The 26,052-nt window shown below is 52.1% G+C and overlaps 2 long non-coding RNA genes across 2 annotated transcripts; both read left to right on the forward strand.

Moving 5' to 3' along the window:
* Nucleotides 1-516: 516 nt before the first annotated feature.
* On the forward strand, nt 517-25,702 carry LOC146763250 (uncharacterized). Its single transcript, XR_014952604.1, has 5 exons — nt 517-1,332; nt 1,411-1,452; nt 24,972-25,138; nt 25,222-25,294; nt 25,372-25,702. It is a non-coding gene; the product is annotated as an uncharacterized LOC146763250 (long non-coding RNA).
* LOC146763251 (uncharacterized) lies at nt 3,090-7,703 on the forward strand. The gene is made up of 3 exons (XR_014952605.1): nt 3,090-3,163; nt 4,543-4,648; nt 5,175-7,703. It is a non-coding gene; the product is annotated as an uncharacterized LOC146763251 (long non-coding RNA).
* Nucleotides 25,703-26,052: the final 350 nt, after the last annotated feature.

Below are 26,052 nucleotides of genomic sequence, written 5' to 3' on the forward strand. Positions count from 1 at the left end.
AGTCCTGGGTGAGGGTTTTCCCATGAGCAGGTCAGTCAGTTTTTGCATTTGCAGGGGATGCTTGAATGGTGTCTTTGTCACAGCGGTGTTCTTTGCCTTTATTTTCAGGAGGTCCAGGCAGATAGCAGCAGTCAAGGCCAAGTGTGCCAGGTGAGCAGTGGGCCAAAGCAGTTGTTTGTGCTCAGGTTTCAGGTTTTGGAGCAATTGTATGTATCTGTTCTTGTTTGTGTGTTTAGGGAATCCACCCAGAGTATGCCAAGCCCCTGTCACCAACAGCTGATGGCCTGGATTTCCTGTGCTTGTGAGCCCTCTGGATGTATTTTAGGACTCTGAGATGAAGCCTTGAAATTTTGAATTTCACGATGGCATCCAGGGAGCCTTTGGCAATGGCTGAGGAGTTGCGGTGAGTTGCCGAGGTAGGGAGGGGGAGCCAAGGTCCACTCGTGTTTCAGCAATGCCGAGTCACTTTGTCTCTTCTTAACCCAGGCAGACCCTGCGATGACGGTGGCAGCCTCCGAGCCTGGCCAAAGTGCGTGGCCCGAGCATTCTTAGGAGAACGGTGAGTAGCAGGATTGCTGGGTTTTGTCCATTGTGCAGCTAAGATCATGCAGTGATGTTTGGTGTTCTCGATTGTAGCTGAGCATGGGACCACAGCCCGGTGACCATTGGACATTCCCCGCAGGCGAGGCAGCCTCCATTGGCACGCGATGTGGATTCTCATCCCCACATGGCTGAGAGATAAGTATAGGGCTCAGGCCCACATTGGGGGTGAAAGTGGGGTGCTTTCATCCCCAGATGGCTGAGAGATAAGTTGAGGGCTCAGGCCCACATTGGGGGTGAAAGTGGGGTGCTGGGAGGGCCTTATGAATGAGCTTTGGGGGCAGGGATGTGCAAGAAGCATCTCCTAAGGCCATCTAAAGGCAAAAAGTGTCTGTTTTGATTACAGTGCTGAGGTGCTCTGGGCAGAGCAGTTGCGGTGTGTGTCCTGTCACTTGTCTCTGGTGCACTGTGTGTTCTTTGGGTCTCTCGGTCCTTTCTTCTCCTCAAAAGCTCTCTCTCCCTTTCCTGTGTCACGGATGTCTGCACGTATTTTTCCTGGAGCTGTTCTGCCCTGCTGCATAGCCTGTAACAACACAAGTCCTGGGGACTTGAAATTGGCAGTGCAGGGTGTAGTTGGGCTCTAGATTGTATGGGGAGATTGGCTTAATATGTTTAGTCGTGTTAAGTTGTCCTGCAGCCGTTTGACACCAGTCCTAACTTTCTTTCAGATGCTGACAGTTCAAATCTGTGGCCAAGGGCCCCAGTCCTGGGTCAGGGTTTTCCCATGAGCAGGTCAGTCATTTTTTGCATTTTCAGGGGATGCTTGAATGGTGTCTTTGTCACAGCGGTGTTCTTTGCCTTTATTTTCAGGAGGTCCAGGCAGATAGCAGCAGTCAAGGCCAAGGGTGCCAGGTGAGCAGTGGGCCAAAGCAGTTGTTTGTGCTCAGGTTTCAGGTTTTGGAGCAATTGTATGTATCTGTTCTTGTTTGTGTGTTTAGGGAATCCACCCAGAGTATGCCAAGCCCCTGTCACCAACAGCTGATAGCCTGGATTTCCTGTGCTTGTGAGCCCTCTGGAAGTATTTTAGGACTCTGAGATGAAGCCTTGAAATTTTGTATTTCACGATGGCATCCAGGGAGCCTTTGGCAATGGCTGAGGAGTTGCGGTGAGTTGCCGAGGTAGGGAGGGGGAGCCAAGGTCCACTCGTGTTTCAGCCATGTCGAATCACTTTGTCTCTTCTTAACCCAGGCAGACCCTGCGATGACGGTGGCAGCCTCCGAGCCTGGCAAAAGTGAGCGGCCCGAGCATTCTTAGGAGAGCGGTGAGTAGCAGGATTGCTGGGTTTTCTCCATTGTGCAGCTAAGATCATGCAGTGATGTTTGGTGTTCTCGATTGTAGCTGAGCGCGGGACCACAGCCTGGTGACCACTGGACATTCCCCGCAGGCGAGGCAGCCTCCATTGGCACGCGATGTGGATTCTCATCCCCAGATGCCTGAGAGATAAGTTGAGTGCTCAGGCCCACAGTGGGGGTGAAAGCGGGGTGCTCTCATCCCCAGATGCCTGAGAGATAACTATAGGGGTCAGGCCCACATTGGGGGTGAAAGTGGGGTGCTGGGAGGGCCTTATGAATGAGCTTTGGGGGCAGGGATGTGCAAGAAGCATCTCCTAAGGCCATCTAAAGGCAAAAAGTGTCTGTTTTGATTACAGTGCTGAGGTGCTCTGGGCAGAGCAGTTGCGGTGTGTGTCCTGTCACTTGTCTCTGGTGCACTGTGTGTTCTTTGGGTCTCTCGGTCCTTTCTTCTCCTCAAAAGCTCTCTCTCCCTGTCCTGTGTCGTGGATGTCTGCACGTATTTTTCCTGGAGCTGTTCTGCCCTGCTGCATAGCCTGTAACAACACAAGTCCTGGGGACTTGAAATTGGCAGTGCAGGGTGTAGTTGGGCTCTAGATTGTATGGGGAGATTGGCTTAATATGTTTAGTTGTGTTAAGTTGTCCTGCAGCCGTTTGACACTAGTCCTAACTTTCTTTCAGATGCTGACAGTTCAAATCTGTGGCCAAGGGCCCCAGTCCTGGGTGAGGGTTTTCCCATGAGCAGGTCAGTCATTTTTTGCATTTGCAGGGGATGCTTGAATGGTGTCTTTGTCACAGCGGTGTTCTTTGCCTTTATTTTCAGGAGGTCCAGGCAGATAGCAGCAGTCAAGGCCAAGTGTGCCAGGTGAGCAGTGGGCCAAAGCAGTTGTTTGTGCTCAGGTTTCAGGTTTTGGAGCAATTGTATGTATCTGTTCTTGTTTGTGTGTTTAGGGAATCCACCCAGAGTATGCCAAGCCCCTGTCACCAACAGCTGATGGCCTGGATTTCCTGTGCTTGTGAGCCCTCTGGATGTATTTTAGGACTCTGAGATGAAGCCTTGAAATTTTGAATTTCACGATGGCATCCAGGGAGCCTTTGGCAATGGCTGAGGAGTTGCGGTGAGTTGCCGAGGTAGGGAGGGGGAGCCAAGGTCCACTCGTGTTTCAGCAATGCCGAGTCACTTTGTCTCTTCTTAACCCAGGCAGACCCTGCGATGACGGTGGCAGCCTCCGAGCCTGGCCAAAGTGCGTGGCCCGAGCATTCTTAGGAGAACGGTGAGTAGCAGGATTGCTGGGTTTTGTCCATTGTGCAGCTAAGATCATGCAGTGATGTTTGGTGTTCTCGATTGTAGCTGAGCATGGGACCACAGCCCGGTGACCATTGGACATTCCCCGCAGGCGAGGCAGCCTCCATTGGCACGCGATGTGGATTCTCATCCCCACATGGCTGAGAGATAAGTATAGGGCTCAGGCCCACATTGGGGGTGAAAGTGGGGTGCTTTCATCCCCAGATGGCTGAGAGATAAGTTGAGGGCTCAGGCCCACATTGGGGGTGAAAGTGGGGTGCTGGGAGGGCCTTATGAATGAGCTTTGGGGGCAGGGATGTGCAAGAAGCATCTCCTAAGGCCATCTAAAGGCAAAAAGTGTCTGTTTTGATTACAGTGCTGAGGTGCTCTGGGCAGAGCAGTTGCGGTGTGTGTCCTGTCACTTGTCTCTGGTGCACTGTGTGTTCTTTGGGTCTCTCGGTCCTTTCTTCTCCTCAAAAGCTCTCTCTCCCTTTCCTGTGTCACGGATGTCTGCACGTATTTTTCCTGGAGCTGTTCTGCCCTGCTGCATAGCCTGTAACAACACAAGTCCTGGGGACTTGAAATTGGCAGTGCAGGGTGTAGTTGGGCTCTAGATTGTATGGGGAGATTGGCTTAATATGTTTAGTCGTGTTAAGTTGTCCTGCAGCCGTTTGACACCAGTCCTAACTTTCTTTCAGATGCTGACAGTTCAAATCTGTGGCCAAGGGCCCCAGTCCTGGGTCAGGGTTTTCCCATGAGCAGGTCAGTCATTTTTTGCATTTTCAGGGGATGCTTGAATGGTGTCTTTGTCACAGCGGTGTTCTTTGCCTTTATTTTCAGGAGGTCCAGGCAGATAGCAGCAGTCAAGGCCAAGTGTGCCAGGTGAGCAGTGGGCCAAAGCAGTTGTTTGTGCTCAGGTTTCAGGTTTTGGAGCAATTGTATGTATCTGTTCTTGTTTGTGTGTTTAGGGAATCCACCCAGAGTATGCCAAGCCCCTGTCACCAACAGCTGATGGCCTGGATTTCCTGTGCTTGTGAGCCCTCTGGAAGTATTTTAGGACTCTGAGATGAAGCCTTGAAATTTTGTATTTCACGATGGCATCCAGGGAGCCTTTGGCAATGGCTGAGGAGTTGCGGTGAGTTGCCGAGGTAGGGAGGGGGAGCCAAGGTCCACTCGTGTTTCAGCCATGTCGAATCACTTTGTCTCTTCTTAACCCAGGCAGACCCTGCGATGACGGTGGCAGCCTCCGAGCCTGGCCAAAGTGCGTGGCCCGAGCATTCTTAGGAGAGCGGTGAGTAGCAGGATTGCTGGGTTTTGTCCATTGTGCAGCTAAGATCATGCAGTGATGTTTGGTGTTCTCGATTGTAGCTGAGCGCGGGACCACAGCCTGGTGACCACTGGACATTCCCCGCAGGCGAGGCAGCCTCCATTGGCACGCGATGTGGATTCTCATCCCCAGATGCCTGAGAGATAAGTTGAGTGCTCAGGCCCACAGTGGGGGTGAAAGCGGGGTGCTCTCATCCCCAGATGCCTGAGAGATAACTATAGGGGTCAGGCCCACATTGGGGGTGAAAGTGGGGTGCTGGGAGGGCCTTATGAATGAGCTTTGGGGGCAGGGATGTGCAAGAAGCATCTCCTAAGGCCATCTAAAGGCAAAAAGTGTCTGTTTTGATCACAGTGCTGAGGTGCTCAGGGCAGAGCAGTTGCGGTGTGTGTCCTGTCACTTGTCTCTGGTGCACTGTGTGTTCTTTGGGTCTCTCGGTCCTTTCTTCTCCTCAAAAGCTCTCTCTCCCTGTCCTCTGTCGTGGATGTCTGCACGTATTTTTCCTGGAGCTGTTCTGCCCTGCTGCATAGCCTGTAACAACACAAGTCCTGGGGACTTGAAATTGGCAGTGCAGGGTGTAGTTGGGCTCTAGATTGTATGGGGAGATTGGCTTAATATGTTTAGTCGTGTTAAGTTGTCCTGCAGCCGTTTGACACCAGTCCTAACTTTCTTTCAGATGCTGACAGTTCAAATCTGTGGCCAAGGGCCCCAGTCCTGGGTGAGGGTTTTCCCATGAGCAGGTCTGTGGGATGAGTATTCCTCTGCAACACAGGTCAGTCATTTTTTGCATTTGCAGGGGATGCTTGAAGGGTGTCTTTGTCACAGCGGTGTTCTTTGCCTTTATTTTCAGGAGGTCCAGGCAGATAGCAGCAGTCAAGGCCAAGTGTGCCAGGTGAGCAGTGGGCCAAAGCAGTTGTTTGTGCTCAGGTTTCAGGTTTTGGAGCAATTGTATGTATCTGTTCTTGTTTGTGTGTTTAGGGAATCCACCCAGAGTATGCCAAGCCCCTGTCACCAACAGCTGATGGCCTGGATTTCCTGTGCTTGTGAGCCCTCTGGATGTATTTTAGGACTGTGAGATGAAGCCTTGAAATTTTGTATTTCACGATGGCATCCAGGGAGCCTTTGGCAATGGCTGAGGAGTTGCGGTGAGTTGCCGAGGTAGGGAGGGGGAGCCAAGGTCCACTCGTGTTTCAGCAATGCCGAGTCACTTTGTCTCTTCTTAACCCAGGCAGACCCTGCGATGACGGTGGCAGCCTCTGAGCCTGGCCAAAGTGCGTGGCCCGAGCATTCTTAGGAGAGCGGTGAGTAGCAGGATTGCTGGGTTTTGTCCATTGTGCAGCTAAGATCATGCAGTGATGTTTGGTGTTCTCGATTGTAGCTGAGCACGGGACCACAGCCCGGTGACCATTGGACATTCCCCGCAGGCGAGGCAGCCTCCATTGGCACGCGATGTGGATTCTCATCCCCAGATGCCTGAGAGATAAGTTGAGTGCTCAGGCCCACAGTGGGGGTGAAAGCGGGGTGCTCTCATCCCCAGATGGCTGAGAGATATGTTGAGGGCTCAGGCCCACATTGGGGGTGAAAGTGGGGTGCTGGGAGGGCCTTATGAATGAGCTTTGGGGGCAGGGATGTGCAAGAAGCATCTCCTAAGGCCATCTAAAGGCAAAAAGTGTCTGTTTTGATCACAGTGCTGAGGTGCTCAGGGCAGAGCAGTTGCGGTGTGTGTCCTGTCACTTGTCTCTGGTGCACTGTGTGTTCTTTGGGTCTCTCGGTCCTTTCTTCTCCTCAAAAGCTCTCTCTCCCTGTCCTGTGTCGTGGATGTCTGCACGTATTTTTCCTGGAGCTGTTCTGCCCTGCTGCATAGCCTGTAACAACACAAGTCCTGGGGACTTGAAATTGGCAGTGCAGGGTGTAGTTGGGCTCTAGATTGTATGGGGAGATTGGCTTAATATGTTTAGTTGTGTTAAGTTGTCCTGCAGCCGTTTGACACCAGTCCTAACTTTCTTTCAGATGCTGACAGTTCAAATCTGTGGCCAAGGGCCCCAGTCCTGGGTGAGGGTTTTCCCATGAGCAGGTCTGTGGGATGAGTATTCCTCTGCAACACAGGTCAGTCATTTTTTGCATTTGCAGGGGATGCTTGAAGGGTGTCTTTGCCACAGCAGTGTTCTTTGCCTTTATTTTCAGGAGGTCCAGGCAGATAGCAGCAGTCAAGGCCAAGTGTGCCAGGTGAGCAGTGGGCCAAAGCAGTTGTTTGTGCTCAGGTTTCAGGTTTTGGAGCAATTGTATGTATCTGTTCTTGTTTGTGTGTTTAGGGAATCCACCCAGAGTATGCCAAGCCCCTGTCACCAACAGCTGATGGCCTGGATTTCCTGTGCTTGTGAGCCCTCTGGATGTATTTTAGGACTGTGAGATGAAGCCTTGAAATTTTGTATTTCACGATGGCATCCAGGGAGCCTTTGGCAATGGCTGAGGAGTTGCGGTGAGTTGCCGAGGTAGGGAGGGGGAGCCAAGGTCCACTCGTGTTTCAGCAATGCCGAGTCACTTTGTCTCTTCTTAACCCAGGCAGACCCTGCGAAGACGGTGGCAGCCTCTGAGCCTGGCCAAAGTGCGTGGCCCGAGCATTCTTAGGAGAGCGGTGAGTAGCAGGATTGCTGGGTTTTGTCCATTGTGCAGCTAAGATCATGCAGTGATGTTTGGTGTTCTCGATTGTAGCTGAGCACGGGACCACAGCCCGGTGACCATTGGACATTCCCCGCAGGCGAGGCAGCCTCCATTGGCACGCGATGTGGATTCTCATCCCCAGATGCCTGAGAGATAAGTTGAGTGCTCAGGCCCACAGTGGGGGTGAAAGCGGGGTGCTCTCATCCCCAGATGGCTGAGAGATAAGTTGAGGGCTCAGGCCCACATTGGGGGTGAAAGTGGGGTGCTGGGAGGGCCTTATGAATGAGCTTTGGGGGCAGGGATGTGCAAGAAGCATCTCCTAAGGCCATCTAAAGGCAAAAAGTGTCTGTTTTGATTACAGTGCTGAGGTGCTCTGGGCAGAGCAGTTGCGGTGTGTGTCCTGTCACTTGTCTCTGGTGCACTGTGTGTTCTTTGGGTCTCTCGGTCCTTTCTTCTCCTCAAAAGCTCTCTCTCCCTGTCCTGTGTCGTGGATGTCTGCACGTATTTTTCCTGGAGCTGTTCTGCCCTGCTGCATAGCCTGTAACAACACAAGTCCTGGGGACTTGAAATTGGCAGTGCAGGGTGTAGTTTGGCTCTAGATTGTATGGGGAGATTGGCTTAATATGTTTAGTTGTGTTAAGTTGTCCTGCAGCCGTTTGACACCAGTCCTAACTTTCTTTCAGATGCTGACAGTTCAAATCTGTGGCCAAGGGCCCCAGTCCTGGGTGAGGGTTTTCCCATGAGCAGGTCAGTCATTTTTTGCATTTGCAGGGGATGCTTGAAGGGTGTCTTTGCCACAGCAGTGTTCTTTGCCTTTATTTTCAGGAGGTCCAGGCAGATAGCAGCAGTCAAGGCCAAGTGTGCCAGGTGAGCAGTGGGCCAAAGCAGTTGTTTGTGCTCAGGTTTCAGGTTTTGGAGCAATTGTATGTATCTGTTCTTGTTTGTGTGTTTAGGGAATCCACCCAGAGTATGCCAAGCCCCTGTCACCAACAGCTGATGGCCTGGATTTCCTGTGCTTGTGGGCTCTCTGGATGTATTTTAGGACTCTGAGATGAAGCCTTGAAATTTTGTATTTCACGATGGCATCCAGGGAGCCTTTGGCAATGGCTGAGGAGTTGCGGTGAGTTGCCGAGGTAGGGAGGGGGAGCCAAGGTCCACTCGTGTTTCAGCAATGCCGAGTCACTTTGTCTCTTCTTAACCCAGGCAGACCCTGCGATGACGGTGGCAGCCTCCGAGCCTGGCCAAAGTGCGTGGCCCGAGCATTCTTAGGAGAACGGTGAGTAGCAGGATTGCTGGGTTTTGTCCATTGTGCAGCTAAGATCATGCAGTGATGTTTGGTGTTCTCGATTGTAGCTGAGCACGGGACCACAGCCCGGTGACCATTGGACATTCCCCGCAGGCGAGGCAGCCTCCATTGGCACGCGATGTGGATTCTCATCCCCAGATGCCTGAGAGATAAGTTGAGTGCTCAGGCCCACAGTGGGGGTGAAAGCGGGGTGCTTTCATCCCCAGATGGCTGAGAGATAAGTTGAGGGCTCAGGCCCACATTGGGGGTGAAAGTGGGGTGCTGGGAGGGCCTTATGAATGAGCTTTGGGGGCAGGTATGTGCAAGAAGCATCTCCTAAGGCCATCTAAAGGCAAAAAGTGTCTGTTTTGATCACAGTGCTGAGGTGCTCAGGGCAGAGCAGTTGCGGTGTGTGTCCTGTCACTTGTCTCTGGTGCACTGTGTGTTCTTTGGGTCTCTCGGTCCTTTCTTCTCCTCAAAAGCTCTCTCTCCCTTTCCTGTGTCGTGGATGTCTGCACGTATTTTTCCTGGAGCTGTTCTGCCCTGCTGCATAGCCTGTAACAACACAAGTCCTGGGGACTTGAAATTGGCAGTGCAGGGTGTAGTTGGGCTCTAGATTGTATGGGGAGATTGGCTTAATATGTTTAGTCGTGTTAAGTTGTCCTGCAGCCGTTTGACACCAGTCCTAACTTTCTTTCAGATGCTGACAGTTCAAATCTGTGGCCAAGGGCCCCAGTCCTGGGTCAGGGTTTTCCCATGAGCAGGTCTGTGGGATGAGTATTCCTCTGCAACACAGGTCAGTCATTTTTTGCATTTGCAGGGGATGCTTGAAGGGTGTCTTTGTCACAGCGGTGTTCTTTGCCTTTATTTTCAGGAGGTCCAGGCAGATAGCAGCAGTCAAGGCCAAGTGTGCCAGGTGAGCAGTGGGCCAAAGCAGTTGTTTGTGCTCAGGTTTCAGGTTTTGGAGCAATTGTATGTATCTGTTCTTGTTTGTGTGTTTAGGGAATCCACCCAGAGTATGCCAAGCCCCTGTCACCAACAGCTGATGGCCTGGATTTCCTGTGCTTGTGAGCCCTCTGGATGTATTTTAGGACTGCGAGATGAAGCCTTGAAATTTTGTATTTCACGATGGCATCCAGGGAGCCTTTGGCAATGGCTGAGGAGTTGCGGTGAGTTGCCGAGGTAGGGAGGGGGAGCCAAGGTCCACTCGTGTTTCAGCAATGCCGAGTCACTTTGTCTCTTCTTAACCCAGGCAGACCCTGCGATGACGGTGGCAGCCTCCGAGCCTGGCCAAAGTGCGTGGCCCGAGCATTCTTAGGAGAACGGTGAGTAGCAGGATTGCTGGGTTTTGTCCATTGTGCAGCTAAGATCATGCAGTGATGTTTGGTGTTCTCGATTGTAGCTGAGCACGGGACCACAGCCCGGTGACCATTGGACATTCCCCGCAGGCGAGGCAGCCTCCATTGGCACGCGATGTGGATTCTCATCCCCAGATGCCTGAGAGATAAGTTGAGTGCTCAGGCCCACAGTGGGGGTGAAAGCGGGGTGCTCTCATCCCCAGATGGCTGAGAGATAAGTTGAGGGCTCATGCCCACATTGGGGGTGAAAGTGGGGTGCTGGGAGGGCCTTATGAATGAGCTTTGGGGGCAGGGATGTGCAAGAAGCATCTCCTAAGGCCATCTAAAGGCAAAAAGTGTCTGTTTTGATCACAGTGCTGAGGTGCTCAGGGCAGAGCAGTTGCGGTGTGTGTCCTGTCACTTGTCTCTGGTGCACTGTGTGTTCTTTGGGTCTCTCGGTCCTTTCTTCTCCTCAAAAGCTCTCTCTCCCTGTCCTGTGTCGTGGATGTCTGCACGTATTTTTCCTGGAGCTGTTCTGCCCTGCTGCATAGCCTGTAACAACACAAGTCCTGGGGACTTGAAATTGGCAGTGCAGGGTGTAGTTGGGCTCTAGATTGTATGGGGAGATTGGCTTAATATGTTTAGTCGTGTTAAGTTGTCCTGCAGCCGTTTGACACCAGTCCTAACTTTCTTTCAGATGCTGACAGTTCAAATCTGTGGCCAAGGGCCCCAGTCCTGGGTCAGGGTTTTCCCATGAGCAGGTCTGTGGGATGAGTATTCCTCTGCAACACAGGTCAGTCATTTTTTGCATTTGCAGGGGATGCTTGAAGGGTGTCTTTGTCACAGCGGTGTTCTTTGCCTTTATTTTCAGGAGGTCCAGGCAGATAGCAGCAGTCAAGGCCAAGTGTGCCAGGTGAGCAGTGGGCCAAAGCAGTTGTTTGTGCTCAGGTTTCAGGTTTTGGAGCAATTGTATGTATCTGTTCTTGTTTGTGTGTTTAGGGAATCCACCCAGAGTATGCCAAGCCCCTGTCACCAACAGCTGATGGCCTGGATTTCCTGTGCTTGTGAGCCCTCTGGATGTATTTTAGGACTCTGAGATGAAGCCTTGAAATTTTGTATTTCACGATGGCATCCAGGGAGCCTTTGGCAATGGCTGAGGAGTTGCGGTGAGTTGCCGAGGTAGGGAGGGGGAGCCAAGGTCCACTCGTGTTTCAGCAATGCCGAGTCACTTTGTCTCTTCTTAACCCAGGCAGACCCTGCGAAGACGGTGGCAGCCTCTGAGCCTGGCCAAAGTGCGTGGCCCGAGCATTCTTAGGAGAACGGTGAGTAGCAGGATTGCTGGGTTTTGTCCATTGTGCAGCTAAGATCATGCAGTGATGTTTGGTGTTCTCGATTGTATCTGAGCACGGGACCACAGCCCGGTGACCATAGGACATTCCCCGCAGGCGAGGCAGCCTCCATTGGCACGCGATGTGGATTCTCATCCCCAGATGCCTGAGAGATAAGTTGAGTGCTCAGGCCCACAGTGGGGATGAAAGCGGGGTGCTTTCATCCCCAGATGGCTGAGAGATAAGTTGAGGGCTCAGGCCCACATTGGGGGTGAAAGTGGGGTGCTGGGAGGGCCTTATGAATGAGCTTTGGGGGCAGGGATGTGCAAGAAGCATCTCCTAAGGCCATCTAAAGGCAAAAAGTGTCTGTTTTGATCACAGTGCTGAGGTGCTCAGGGCAGAGCAGTTGTGGTGTGTGTCCTGTCACTTGTCTCTGGTGCACTGTGTGTTCCTTGGGTCTCTCGGTCCTTTCTTCTCCTCAAAAGCTCTCTCTCCCTGTCCTGTGTTGTGGATGTCTGCACGTATTTTTCCTGGAGCTGTTCTGCCCTGCTTCATAGCCTGTAACAACACAAGTCCTGGGGACTTGAAATTGGCAGTGCAGGGTGTAGTTGGGCTCTAGATTGTATGGGGAGATTGGCTTAATATGTTTAGCCGTGTTAAGTTGTCCTGCAGCCGTTTGACACCAGTCCTAACTTTCTTTCAGATGCTGACAATTCAAATCTGTGGCCAAGGGCCCCAGTCCTGGGTGAGGGTTTTCCCATGAGCAGGTCAGTCATTTTTTGCATTTGCAGGGGATGCTTGAAGGGTGTCTTTGTCACAGCGGTGTTCTTTGCCTTTATTTTCAGGAGGTCCAGGCAGATAGCAGCAGTCAAGGCCAAGTGTGCCAGGTGAGCAGTGGGCCAAAGCAGTTGTTTGTGCTCAGGTTTCAGGTTTTGGCGCAATTGTATGTATCTGTTCTTGTTTGTGTGTTTAGGGAATCCACCCAGAGTATGCCAAGCCCCTGTCACCAACAGCTGATAGCCTGGATTTCCTGTGCTTGTGAGCCCTCTGGATGTATTTTAGGACTCTGAGATGAAGCCTTGAAATTTTGTATTTCACGATGGCATCCAGGGAGCCTTTGGCAATGGCTGAGGAGTTGCGGTGAGTTGCCGAGGTAGGGAGGGGGAGCCAAGGTCCACTCGTGTTTCAGCCATGTCGAATCACTTTGTCTCTTCTTAACCCAGGCAGACCCTGCGATGACGGTGGCAGCCTCCGAGCCTGGCCAAAGTGCGTGGCCCGAGCATTCTTAGGAGAACGGTGAGTAGCAGGATTGCTGGGTTTTGTCCATTGTGCAGCTAAGATCATGCAGTGATGTTTGGTGTTCTCGATTGTAGCTGAGCGCGGGACCACAGCCCGGTGACCATAGGACATTCCCCGCAGGTGAGGCAGCCTCCATTGGCACGCGATGTGGATTCTCATCCCCACATGGCTGAGAGATAAGTATAGGGCTCAGGCCCACATTGGGGGTGAAAGTGGGGTGCTGGGAGGGTTTTATGAATGAGCTTTGGGGGCAGGGATGTGCAAGAAGCATCTCCTAAGGCCATCTAAAGGCAAAAAGTTTCTGTTTCAATCACAGTGCTGAGGTGCTCAGGGCAGAGCAGTTGCGGTGTGTGTCCTGTCACTTGTCTCTGGTGCACTGTGTGTTCTTTGGGTCACTCGGTCCTTTCTGCTCCTCAAAAGCTCTCTCTCCCTGTCCTGTGTCGTGGATGTCTGCACGTATTTTTCCTGGAGCTGTTCTGCCCTGCTGCATAGCCTGTAACAACACAAGTCCTGGGGACTTGAAATTGGCAGTGCAGGGTGTAGTTGGGCTCTAGATTGTATGGGGAGATTGGCTTAATATGTTTAGTTGTGTTAAGTTGTCCTGCAGCCGTTTGACACCAGTCCTAACTTTCTTTCAGATGCTGACAGTTCAAATCTGTGGCCAAGGGCGCCAGTCCTGGGTGAGGGTTTTCCCATGAGCAGGTCAGTCATTTTTTGCATTTGCAGGGGATGCTTGAATGGTGTCTTTGTCACAGCGGTGTTCTTTGCCTTTATTTTCAGGAGGTCCAGGCAGATAGCAGCAGTCAAGGCCAAGTGTGCCAGGTGAGCAGTGGGCCAAAGCAGTTGTTTGTGCTCAGGTTTCAGGTTTTGGAGCAATTGTATGTATCTGTTCTTGTTTGTGTGTTTAGGGAATCCACCCAGAGTATGCCAAGCCCCTGTCACCAACAGCTGATGGCCTGGATTTCCTGTGCTTGTGAGCCCTCTGGATGTATTTTAGGACTCTGAGATGAAGCCTTGAAATTTTGTATTTCACGATGGCATCCAGGGAGCCTTTGGCAATGGCTGAGGAGTTGCGGTGAGTTGCCGAGGTAGGGAGGGGGAGCCAAGGTCCACTCGTGTTTCAGCAATGCCGAGTCACTTTGTCTCTTCTTAACCCAGGCAGACCCTGCGATGACGGTGGCAGCCTCCGAGCCTGGCCAAAGTGCGTGGCCCGAGCATTCTTAGGAGAACGGTGAGTAGCAGGATTGCTGGGTTTTGTCCATTGTGCAGCTAAGATCATGCAGTGATGTTTGTTGTTCTCGATTGTAGCTGAGCGAGGGACCACAGCCCGGTGACCATTGGACATTCCCCGCAGGCGAGGCAGCCTCCATTGGCACGCGATGTGGATTCTCATCCCCAGATGCCTGAGAGATAAGTTGAGTGCTCAGGCCCACAGTGGGGGTGAAAGCGGGGTGCTCTCATCCCCAGATGGCTGAGAGATAAGTTGAGGGCTCAGGCCCACATTGGGGGTGAAAGTGGGGTGCTGGGAGGGCCTTATGAATGAGCTTTGGGGGCAGGGATGTGCAAGAAGCATCTCCTAAGGCCATCTAAAGGCAAAAAGTTTCTGTTTCGATCACAGTGCTGAGGTGCTCAGGGCAGAGCAGTTGCGGTGTGTGTCCTGTCACTTGTCTCTGGTGCACTGTGTGTTCTTTGGGTCACTCGGTCCTTTCTGCTCCTCAAAAGCTCTCTCTCCCTGTCCTGTGTCGTGGATGTCTGCACGTATTTTTCCTGGAGCTGTTCTGCCCTGCTGCATAGCCTGTAACAACACAAGTCCTGGGGACTTGAAATTGGCAGTGCAGGGTGTAGTTGGGCTCTAGATTGTATGGGGAGATTGGCTTAATATGTTTAGTCGTGTTAAGTTGTCCTGCAGCCGTTTGACACCAGTCCTAACTTTCTTTCAGATGCTGACAGTTCAAATCTGTGGCCAAGGGCCCCAGTCCTGGGTCAGGGTTTTCCCATGAGCAGGTCAGTCATTTTTTGCATTTGCAGGGGATGCTTGAATGGTGTCTTTGTCACAGCGGTGTTCTTTGGCCTTTATTTTCAGGAGGTCCAGGCAGATAGCAGCAGTCAAGGCCAAGTGTGCCAGGTGAGCAGTGGGCCAAAGCAGTTGTTTGTGCTCAGGTTTCAGGTTTTGGAGCAATTGTATGTATCTGTTCTTGTTTGTGTGTTTAGGGAATCCACCCAGAGTATGCCAAGCCCCTGTCACCAACAGCTGATGGCCTGGATTTCCTGTGCTTGTGGGCTCTCTGGATGTATTTTAGGACTCTGAGATGAAGCCTTGAAATTTTGTATTTCACGATGGCATCCAGGGAGCCTTTGGCAATGGCTGAGGAGTTGCGGTGAGTTGCCGAGGTAGGGAGGGGGAGCCAAGGTCCACTCGTGTTTCAGCAATGCCGAGTCACTTTGTCTCTTCTTAACCCAGGCAGACCCTGCGTTGACGGTGGCAGCCTCCGAGCCTGGCCAAAGTGCGTGGCCCGAGCATTCTTAGGAGAACGGTGAGTAGCAGGATTGCTGGGTTTTGTCCATTGTGCAGCTAAGATCATGCAGTGATGTTTGGTGTTCTCGATTGTATCTGAGCACGGGTCCACAGCCCCGTGACCATTGGACATTCCCCGCAGGCGAGGCAGCCTCCATTGGCACGCGATGTGGATTCTCATCCCCAGATGCCTGAGAGATAAGTTGAGTGCTCAGGCCCACAGTGGGGATGAAAGCGGGGTGCTTTCATCCCCAGATGGCTGAGAGATAAGTTGAGGGCTCAGGCCCACATTGGGGGTGAAAGTGGGGTGCTGGGCGTGCCTTATGAATGAGCTTTGGGGGCAGGGATGTGCAAGAAGCATCTCCTAAGGCCATCTAAAGGCAAAAAGTGTCTGTTTTGATTACAGTGCTGAGGTGCACAGGGCAGAGCAGTTCTGATGTGTGTCCTGTCACTTGTCTCTGGTGCACTGTGTGTTCTTTGGGTCACTCGGTCCTTTCTTCTCCTCAAAAGCTCTCTCTCCCTGTCCTGTGTCGTGGATGTCTGCACGTATTTTTCCTGGAGCTGTTCTGCCCTGCTGCATAGCCTGTAACAACACAAGTCCTGGGGACTTGAAATTGGCAGTGCAGGGTGTAGTTGGGCTCTAGATTGTATGGGGAGATTGGCTTAATATGTTTAGTTGTGTTAAGTTGTCCTGCAGCCGTTTGACACCAGTCCTAACTTTCTTTCAGATGCTGACAGTTCAAATCTGTGGCCAAGGGCCCCAGTCCTGGGTGAGGGTTTTCCCATGAGCAGGTCAGTCATTTTTTGCATTTGCAGGGGATGCTTGAAGGGTGTCTTTGTCACAGCGGTGTTCTTTGCCTTTATTTTCAGGAGGTCCAGGCAGATAGCAGCAGTCAAGGCCAAGTGTGCCAGGTGAGCAGTGGGCCAAAGCAGTTGTTTGTGCTCAGGTTTCAGGTTTTGGAGCAATTGTATGTATCTGTTCTTGTTTGTGTGTTTAGGGAATCCACCCAGAGTATGCCAAGCCCCTGTCACCAACAGCTGATGGCCTGGATTTCCTGTGCTTGTGAGCCCTCTGGATGTATTTTAGGACTGTGAGATGAAGCCTTGAAATTTTGTATTTCACGATGGCATCCAGGGAGCCTTTGGCAATGGCTGAGGAGTTGCGGTGAGTTGCCGAGGTAGGGAGGGGGAGCCAAGGTCCACTTGTGTTTCAGCAATGCCGAGTCACTTTGTCTCTTCTTAACCCAGGCAGACCCTGCGAAGACGGTGGCAGCCTCTGAGCCTGGCCAAAGTGCGTGGCCCGAGCATTCTTAGGAGAGCGGTGAGTAGCAGGATTGCTGGGTTTTGTCCATTGTGCAGCTAAGATCATGCAGTGATGTTTGGTGTTCTCGATTGTAGCTGAGCACGGGACCACAGCCCGGTGACCATTGGACATTCCCCGCAGGCGAGGCAGCCTCCATTGGCACGCGATGTGGATTCTCATCCCCAGATGCCTGAGAGATAAGTTGAGTGCTCAGGCCCACAGTGGGGGTGAAAGCGGGGTGCTGGGAGGGCCTTATGAATGAGCTTTGGGGGCAGGGATGTGCAAGAAGCATCTCCTAAGGCCATCTAAAGGCAAAAAGTGTCTGTTTTGATCACAGTGCTGAGGTGCTCAGGGCAGAGCAGTTGCGGTGTGTGTCCTGTCACTTGTCTCTGGTGCACTGTGTGTTCTTTGGGTCTCTCGGTCCTTTCTTCTCCTCAAAAGCTCTCTCTCCCTGTCCTGTGTTGTGGATGTCTGCACGTATTTTTCCTGGAGCTGTTTTGCCCTGCTGCATAGCCAGTAACAACAGAAGTCCTGGGGACTTGAAATTGGCAGTGCAGGGTGTAGTTGGGCTCTAGATTGTATGGGGAGATTGGCTTAATATGTTTAGTCGTGTTAAGTTGTCCTGCAGCCGTTTGACACCAGTCCTAACTTTCTTTCAGATGCTGACAATTCAAATCTGTGGCCAAGGGCCCCAGTCCTGGGTGAGGGTTTTCCCATGAGCAGGTCAGTCATTTTTTGCATTTGCAGGGGATGCTTGAATGGTGTCTTTGTCACAGCGGTGTTCTTTGCCTTTATTTTCAGGAGGTCCAGGCAGATAGCAGCAGTCAAGGCCAAGTGTGCCAGGTGAGCAGTGGGCCAAAGCAGTTGTTTGTGCTCAGGTTTCAGGTTTTGGCGCAATTGTATGTATCTGTTCTTGTTTGTGTGTTTAGGGAATCCACCCAGAGTATGCCAAGCCCCTGTCACCAACAGCTGATGGCCTGGATTTCCTGTGCTTGTGAGCCCTCTGGATGTATTTTAGGACTCTGGAGATGAAGCCTTGAAATTTTGTATTTCACGATGGCATCCAGGGAGCCTTTGGCAATGGCTGAGGAGTTGCGGTGAGTTGCCGAGGTAGGGAGGGGGAGCCAAGGTCCACTCGTGTTTCAGCCATGTCGAATCACTTTGTCTCTTCTTAACCCAGGCAGACCCTGCGAAGACGGTGGCAGCCTCCGAGCCTGGCCAAAGTGCGTGGCCCGAGCATTCTTAGGAGAACGGTGAGTAGCAGGATTGCTGGGTTTTGTCCATTGTGCAGCTAAGATCATGCAGTGATGTTTGGTGTTCTCGATTGTAGCTGAGCGCGGGTCCACAGCCCGGTGACCATAGGACATTCCCCGCAGGTGAGGCAGCCTCCATTGGCACGCGATGTGGATTCTCATCCCCAGATGCCTGAGAGATAAGTTGAGTGCTCAGGCCCACAGTGGGGATGAAAGCGGGGTGCTTTCATCCCCAGATGGCTGAGAGATAAGTTGAGGGCTCAGGCCCACATTGGGGGTGAAAGTGGGGTGCTGGGCGTGCCTTATGAATGAGCTTTGGGGGCAGGGATGTGCAAGAAGCATCTCCTAAGGCCATCTAAAGGCAAAAAGTGTCTGTTTTGATTACAGTGCTGAGGTGCACAGGGCAGAGCAGTTCTGATGTGTGTCCTGTCACTTGTCTCTGGTGCACTGTGTGTTCTTTGGGTCACTCGGTCCTTTCTTCTCCTCAAAAGCTCTCTCTCCCTGTCCTGTGTCGTGGATGTCTGCACGTATTTTTCCTGGAGCTGTTCTGCCCTGCTGCATAGCCTGTAACAACACAAGTCCTGGGGACTTGAAATTGGCAGTGCAGGGTGTAGTTGGGCTCTAGATTGTATGGGGAGATTGGCTTAATATGTTTAGTTGTGTTAAGTTGTCCTGCAGCCGTTTGACACCAGTCCTAACTTTCTTTCAGATGCTGACAGTTCAAATCTGTGGCCAAGGGCCCCAGTCCTGGGTCAGGGTTTTCCCATGAGCAGGTCAGTCATTTTTTGCATTTGCAGGGGATGCTTGAAGGGTGTCTTTGTCACAGCGGTGTTCTTTGCCTTTATTTTCAGGAGGTCCAGGCAGATAGCAGCAGTCAAGGCCAAGTGTGCCAGGTGAGCAGTGGGCCAAAGCAGTTGTTTGTGCTCAGGTTTCAGATTTTGGAGCAATTGTATGTATCTGTTCTTGTTTGTGTGTTTAGGGAATCCACCCAGAGTATGCCAAGCCCCTGTCACCAACAGCTGATGGCCTGGATTTCCTGTGCTTGTGAGCCCTCTGGATGTATTTTAGGACTGTGAGATGAAGCCTTGAAATTTTGTATTTCACGATGGCATCCAGGGAGCCTTTGGCAATGGCTGAGGAGTTGCGGTGAGTTGCCGAGGTAGGGAGGGGGAGCCAAGGTCCACTCGTGTTTCAGCAATGCCGAGTCACTTTGTCTCTTCTTAACCCAGGCAGACCCTGCGAAGACGGTGGCAGCCTCTGAGCCTGGCCAAAGTGCGTGGCCCGAGCATTCTTAGGAGAGCGGTGAGTAGCAGGATTGCTGGGTTTTGTCCATTGTGCAGCTAAGATCATGCAGTGATGTTTGGTGTTCTCAATTGTATCTGAGCACGGGACCACAGCCCCGTGACCATTGGACATTCCCCGCAGGCGAGGCAGCCTCCATTGGCACGCGATGTGGATTCTCATCCCCAGATGCCTGAGAGATAAGTTGAGTGCTCAGGCCCACAGTGGGGGTGAAAGCGGGGTGCTCTCATCCCCAGATGGCTGAGAGATAAGTTGAGGGCTCAGGCCCACATTGGGGGTGAAAGTGGGGTGCTGGGAGGGCCTTATGAATGAGCTTTGGGGGCAGGGATGTGCAAGAAGCATCTCCTAAGGCCATCTAAAGGCAAAAAGTGTCTGTTTTAATCACAGTGCTGAGGTGCTCAGGGCAGAGCAGTTGCGGTGTGTGTCCTGTCACTTGTCTCTGGTGCACTGTGTGTTCCTTGGGTCTCTCGGTCCTTTCTTCTCCTCAAAAGCTCTCTCTCCCTGTCCTGTGTTGTGGATGTCTGCACGTATTTTTCCTGGAGCTGTTTTGCCCTGCTGCATAGCCAGTAACAACAGAAGTCCTGGGGACTTGAAATTGGCAGTGCAGGGTGTAGTTGGGCTCTAGATTGTATGGGGAGATTGGCTTAATATGTTTAGTCGTGTTAAGTTGTCCTGCAGCCGTTTGACACCAGTCCTAACTTTCTTTCAGATGCTGACAGTTCAAATCTGTGGCCAAGGGCCCCAGTCCTGGGTGAGGGTTTTCCCATGAGCAGGTCAGTCATTTTTTGCATTTGCAGGGGATGCTTGAAGGGTGTCTTTGTCACAGCGGTGTTCTTTGCCTTTATTTTCAGGAGGTCCAGGCAGATAGCAGCAGTCAAGGCCAAGTGTGCCAGGTGAGCAGTGGGCCAAAGCAGTTGTTTGTGCTCAGGTTTCAGGTTTTGGCGCAATTGTATGTATCTGTTCTTGTTTGTGTGTTTAGGGAATCCACCCAGAGTATGCCAAGCCCCTGTCACCAACAGCTGATGGCCTGGATTTCCTGTGCTTGTGAGCCCTCTGGATGTATTTTAGGACTCTTGAGATGAAGCCTTGAAATTTTGTATTTCACGATGGCATCCAGGGAGCCTTTGGCAATGGCTGAGGAGTTGCGGTGAGTTGCCGAGGTAGGGAGGGGGAGCCAAGGTCCACTCGTGTTTCAGCCATGTCGAATCACTTTGTCTCTTCTTAACCCAGGCAGACCCTGCGAAGACGGTGGCAGCCTCCGAGCCTGGCCAAAGTGCGTGGCCCGAGCATTCTTAGGAGAACGGTGAGTAGCAGGATTGCTGGGTTTTGTCCATTGTGCAGCTAAGATCATGCAGTGATGTTTGGTGTTCTCGATTGTAGCTGAGCGCGGGTCCACAGCCCGGTGACCATAGGACATTCCCCGCAGGTGAGGCAGCCTCCATTGGCACGCGATGTGGATTCTCATCCCCAGATGCCTGAGAGATAAGTTGAGTGCTCAGGCCCACAGTGGGGATGAAAGCGGGGTGCTTTCATCCCCAGATGGCTGAGAGATAAGTTGAGGGCTCAGGCCCACATTGGGGGTGAAAGTGGGGTGCTGGGCGTGCCTTATGAATGAGCTTTGGGGGCAGGGATGTGCAAGAAGCATCTCCTAAGGCCATCTAAAGGCAAAAAGTGTCTGTTTTGATTACAGTGCTGAGGTGCACAGGGCAGAGCAGTTCTGATGTGTGTCCTGTCACTTGTCTCTGGTGCACTGTGTGTTCTTTGGGTCACTCGGTCCTTTCTTCTCCTCAAAAGCTCTCTCTCCCTGTCCTGTGTCGTGGATGTCTGCACGTATTTTTCCTGGAGCTGTTCTGCCCTGCTGCATAGCCTGTAACAACACAAGTCCTGGGGACTTGAAATTGGCAGTGCAGGGTGTAGTTGGGCTCTAGATTGTATGGGGAGATTGGCTTAATATGTTTAGTTGTGTTAAGTTGTCCTGCAGCCGTTTGACACCAGTCCTAACTTTCTTTCAGATGCTGACAGTTCAAATCTGTGGCCAAGGGCCCCAGTCCTGGGTCAGGGTTTTCCCATGAGCAGGTCAGTCATTTTTTGCATTTGCAGGGGATGCTTGAAGGGTGTCTTTGTCACAGCGGTGTTCTTTGCCTTTATTTTCAGGAGGTCCAGGCAGATAGCAGCAGTCAAGGCCAAGTGTGCCAGGTGAGCAGTGGGCCAAAGCAGTTGTTTGTGCTCAGGTTTCAGATTTTGGAGCAATTGTATGTATCTGTTCTTGTTTGTGTGTTTAGGGAATCCACCCAGAGTATGCCAAGCCCCTGTCACCAACAGCTGATGGCCTGGATTTCCTGTGCTTGTGAGCCCTCTGGATGTATTTTAGGACTGTGAGATGAAGCCTTGAAATTTTGTATTTCACGATGGCATCCAGGGAGCCTTTGGCAATGGCTGAGGAGTTGCGGTGAGTTGCCGAGGTAGGGAGGGGGAGCCAAGGTCCACTCGTGTTTCAGCAATGCCGAGTCACTTTGTCTCTTCTTAACCCAGGCAGACCCTGCGAAGACGGTGGCAGCCTCTGAGCCTGGCCAAAGTGCGTGGCCCGAGCATTCTTAGGAGAGCGGTGAGTAGCAGGATTGCTGGGTTTTGTCCATTGTGCAGCTAAGATCATGCAGTGATGTTTGGTGTTCTCAATTGTATCTGAGCACGGGACCACAGCCCCGTGACCATTGGACATTCCCCGCAGGCGAGGCAGCCTCCATTGGCACGCGATGTGGATTCTCATCCCCAGATGCCTGAGAGATAAGTTGAGTGCTCAGGCCCACAGTGGGGGTGAAAGCGGGGTGCTCTCATCCCCAGATGGCTGAGAGATAAGTTGAGGGCTCAGGCCCACATTGGGGGTGAAAGTGGGGTGCTGGGAGGGCCTTATGAATGAGCTTTGGGGGCAGGGATGTGCAAGAAGCATCTCCTAAGGCCATCTAAAGGCAAAAAGTGTCTGTTTTAATCACAGTGCTGAGGTGCTCAGGGCAGAGCAGTTGCGGTGTGTGTCCTGTCACTTGTCTCTGGTGCACTGTGTGTTCCTTGGGTCTCTCGGTCCTTTCTTCTCCTCAAAAGCTCTCTCTCCCTGTCCTGTGTTGTGGATGTCTGCACGTATTTTTCCTGGAGCTGTTTTGCCCTGCTGCATAGCCAGTAACAACAGAAGTCCTGGGGACTTGAAATTGGCAGTGCAGGGTGTAGTTGGGCTCTAGATTGTATGGGGAGATTGGCTTAATATGTTTAGTCGTGTTAAGTTGTCCTGCAGCCGTTTGACACCAGTCCTAACTTTCTTTCAGATGCTGACAGTTCAAATCTGTGGCCAAGGGCCCCAGTCCTGGGTGAGGGTTTTCCCATGAGCAGGTCAGTCATTTTTTGCATTTGCAGGGGATGCTTGAAGGGTGTCTTTGTCACAGCGGTGTTCTTTGCCTTTATTTTCAGGAGGTCCAGGCAGATAGCAGCAGTCAAGGCCAAGTGTGCCAGGTGAGCAGTGGGCCAAAGCAGTTGTTTGTGCTCAGGTTTCAGGTTTTGGCGCAATTGTATGTATCTGTTCTTGTTTGTGTGTTTAGGGAATCCACCCAGAGTATGCCAAGCCCCTGTCACCAACAGCTGATGGCCTGGATTTCCTGTGCTTGTGAGCCCTCTGGATGTATTTTAGGACTCTTGAGATGAAGCCTTGAAATTTTGTATTTCACGATGGCATCCAGGGAGCCTTTGGCAATGGCTGAGGAGTTGCGGTGAGTTGCCGAGGTAGGGAGGGGGAGCCAAGGTCCACTCGTGTTTCAGCCATGTCGAATCACTTTGTCTCTTCTTAACCCAGGCAGACCCTGCGATGACGGTGGCAGCCTCCGAGCCTGGCCAAAGTGCGTGGCCCGAGCATTCTTAGGAGAACGGTGAGTAGCAGGATTGCTGGGTTTTGTCCATTGTGCAGCTAAGATCATGCAGTGATGTTTGGTGTTCTCGATTGTAGCTGAGCGCGGGACCACAGCCCGGTGACCATAGGACATTCCCCGCAGGCGAGGCAGCCTCCATTGGCACGCGATGTGGATTCTCATCCCCAGATGCCTGAGAGATAAGTTGAGTGCTCAGGCCCACAGTGGGGATGAAAGCGGGGTGCTTTCATCCCCAGATGGCTGAGAGATAAGTTGAGGGCTCAGGCCCACATTGGGGGTGAAAGTGGGGTGCTGGGAGGGCCTTATGAATGAGCTTTGGGGGCAGGGATGTGCAAGAAGCATCTCCTAAGGCCATCTAAAGGCAAAAAGTTTCTGTTTCGATCACAGTGCTGAGGTGCTCAGGGCAGAGCAGTTGCGGTGTGTGTCCTGTCACTTGTCTCTGGTGCACTGTGTGTTCTTTGGGTCACTCGGTCCTTTCTGCTCCTCAAAAGCTCTCTCTCCCTGTCCTGTGTCGTGGATGTCTGCACGTATTTTTCCTGGAGCTGTTCTGCCCTGCTGCATAGCCTGTAACAACACAAGTCCTGGGGACTTGAAATTGGCAGTGCAGGGTGTAGTTGGGCTCTAGATTGTATGGGGAGATTGGCTTAATATGTTTAGTCGTGTTAAGTTGTCCTGCAGCCGTTTGACACCAGTCCTAACTTTCTTTCAGATGCTGACAGTTCAAATCTGTGGCCAAGGGCCCCAGTCCTGGGTGAGGGTTTTCCCATGAGCAGGTCAGTCATTTTTTGCATTTGCAGGGGATGCTTGAATGGTGTCTTTGTCACAGCGGTGTTCTTTGCCTTTATTTTCAGGAGGGCCAGGCAGATAGCAGCAGTCAAGGCCAAGTGTGCCAGGTGAGCAGTGGGCCAAAGCAGTTGTTTGTGCTCAGGTTTCAGGTTTTGGAGCAATTGTATGTATCTGTTCTTGTTTGTGTGTTTAGGGAATCCACCCAGAGTATGCCAAGCCCCTGTCACCAACAGCTGATGGCCTGGATTTCCTGTGCTTGTGAGCCCTCTGGATGTATTTTAGGACTGTGAGATGAAGCCTTGAAATTTTGTATTTCACGATGGCATCCAGGGAGCCTTTGGCAATGGCTGAGGAGTTGCGGTGAGTTGCCGAGGTAGGGAGGGGGAGCCAAGGTCCACTCGTGTTTCAGCCATGTCGAATCACTTTGTCTCTTCTTAACCCAGGCAGACCCTGCGATGATGGTGGCAGCCTCCGAGCCTGGCCAAAGTGCGTGGCCCGAGCATTCTTAGGAGAACGGTGAGTAGCAGGATTGCTGGGTTTTGTCCATTGTGCAGCTAAGATCATGCAGTGATGTTTGGTGTTCTCGATTGTAGCTGAGCGAGGGACCACAGCCCGGTGACCATTGGACATTCCCCGCAGGCGAGGCAGCCTCCATTGGCACGCGATGTGGATTCTCATCCCCAGATGCCTGAGAGATAAGTTGAGTGCTCAGGCCCACAGTGGGGGTGAAAGCGGGGTGCTCTCATCCCCAGATGGCTGAGAGATAAGTTGAGGGCTCAGGCCCACATTGGGGGTGAAAGTGGGGTGCTGGGAGGGCCTTATGAATGAGCTTTGGGGGCAGGGATGTGCAAGAAGCATCTCCTAAGGCCATCTAAAGGCAAAAAGTGTCTGTTTTGATCACAGTGCTGAGGTGCTCAGGGCAGAGCAGTTGCGGTGTGTGTCCTGTCACTTGTCTCTGGTGCACTGTGTGTTCTTTGGGTCTCTCGGTCCTTTCTTCTCCTCAAAAGCTCTCTCTCCCTGTCCTGTGTCGTGGATGTCTGCACGTATTTTTCCTGGAGCTGTTCTGCCCTGCTGCATAGCCTGTAACAACACAAGTCCTGGGGACTTGAAATTGGCAGTGCAGGGTGTAGTTGGGCTCTAGATTGTATGGGGAGATTGGCTTAATATGTTTAGTTGTGTTAAGTTGTCCTGCAGCCGTTTGACACCAGTCCTAACTTTCTTTCAGATGCTGACAGTTCAAATCTGTGGCCAAGGGCCCCAGTCCTGGGTGAGGGTTTTCCCATGAGCAGGTCAGTCATTTTTTGCATTTGCAGGGGATGCTTGAATGGTGTCTTTGTCACAGCGGTGTTCTTTGGCCTTTATTTTCAGGAGGTCCAGGCAGATAGCAGCAGTCAAGGCCAAGTGTACCAGGTGAGCAGTGGGCCAAAGCAGTTGTTTGTGCTCAGGTTTCAGGTTTTGGAGCAATTGTATGTATCTGTTCTTGTTTGTGTGTTTAGGGAATCCACCCAGAGTATGCCAAGCCCCTGTCACGAACAGCTGATGTCCTGGATTTCCTGTGCATTTGGGCTCTCTGGATGTATTTTAGGACTCTGAGATGAAGCCTTGAAATTTTGTATTTCACGATAGCATCCAGGGAGCCTTTGGCAATGTCTGAGGAGTTGCGGTGAGTTGCCGAGGTAGGGAGGGGGAGCCAAGGTCCACTCGTGTTTCAGCAATGCCGAGTCACTTTGTCTCTTCTTAACCCAGGCAGACCCTGCGATGACGGTGGCAGCCTCCGAGCCTGGCCAAAGTGCGTGGCCCGAGCATTCTTAGGAGAGCGGTGAGTAGCAGGATTGCTGGGTTTTGTCCATTGTGCAGCTAAGATCATGCAGTGATGTTTGGTGTTCTCGATTGTAGCTGAGCGCGGGACCACAGCCTGGTGATCATTGGACATTCCCCGCAGGCGAGGCAGCCTCCATTGGCACGCGATGTGGATTCTCATCCCCAGATGCCTGAGAGATAAGTTGAGTGCTCAGGCCCACAGTGGGGGTGAAAGCGGGGTGCTCTCATCCCCAGATGGCTGAGAGATATGTTGAGGGCTCAGGCCCACATTGGGGGTGAAAGTGGGGTGCTGGGAGGGCCTTATGAATGAGCTTTGGGGGCAGGGATGTGCAAGAAGCATCTCCTAAGGCCATCTAAAGGCAAAAAGTGTCTGTTTTGATCACAGTGCTGAGGTGCACAGGGCAGAGCAGTTCTGATGTGTGTCCTGTCACTTGTCTCTGGTGCACTGTGTGTTCTTTGGGTCACTCGGTCCTTTCTTCTCCTCAAAAGCTCTCTCTCCCTGTCCTGTGTCGTGGATGTCTGCACGTATTTTTCCTGGAGCTGTTCTGCCCTGCTGCATAGCCTGTAACAACACAAGTCCTGGGGACTTGAAATTGGCAGTGCAGGGTGTAGTTGGGCTCTAGATTGTATGGGGAGATTGGCTTAATATGTTTAGTTGTGTTAAGTTGTCCTGCAGCCGTTTGACACCAGTCCTAACTTTCTTTCAGATGCTGACAGTTCAAATCTGTGGCCAAGGGCCCCAGTCCTGGGTGAGGG

The sequence above is a fragment of the Lonchura striata genome, chromosome W (assembly GCF_050655825.1).
Source record: "Lonchura striata isolate lonStrDom1 chromosome W, ASM5065582v1, whole genome shotgun sequence".
Classification (NCBI taxonomy): Eukaryota; Metazoa; Chordata; class Aves; order Passeriformes; family Estrildidae; genus Lonchura; species Lonchura striata.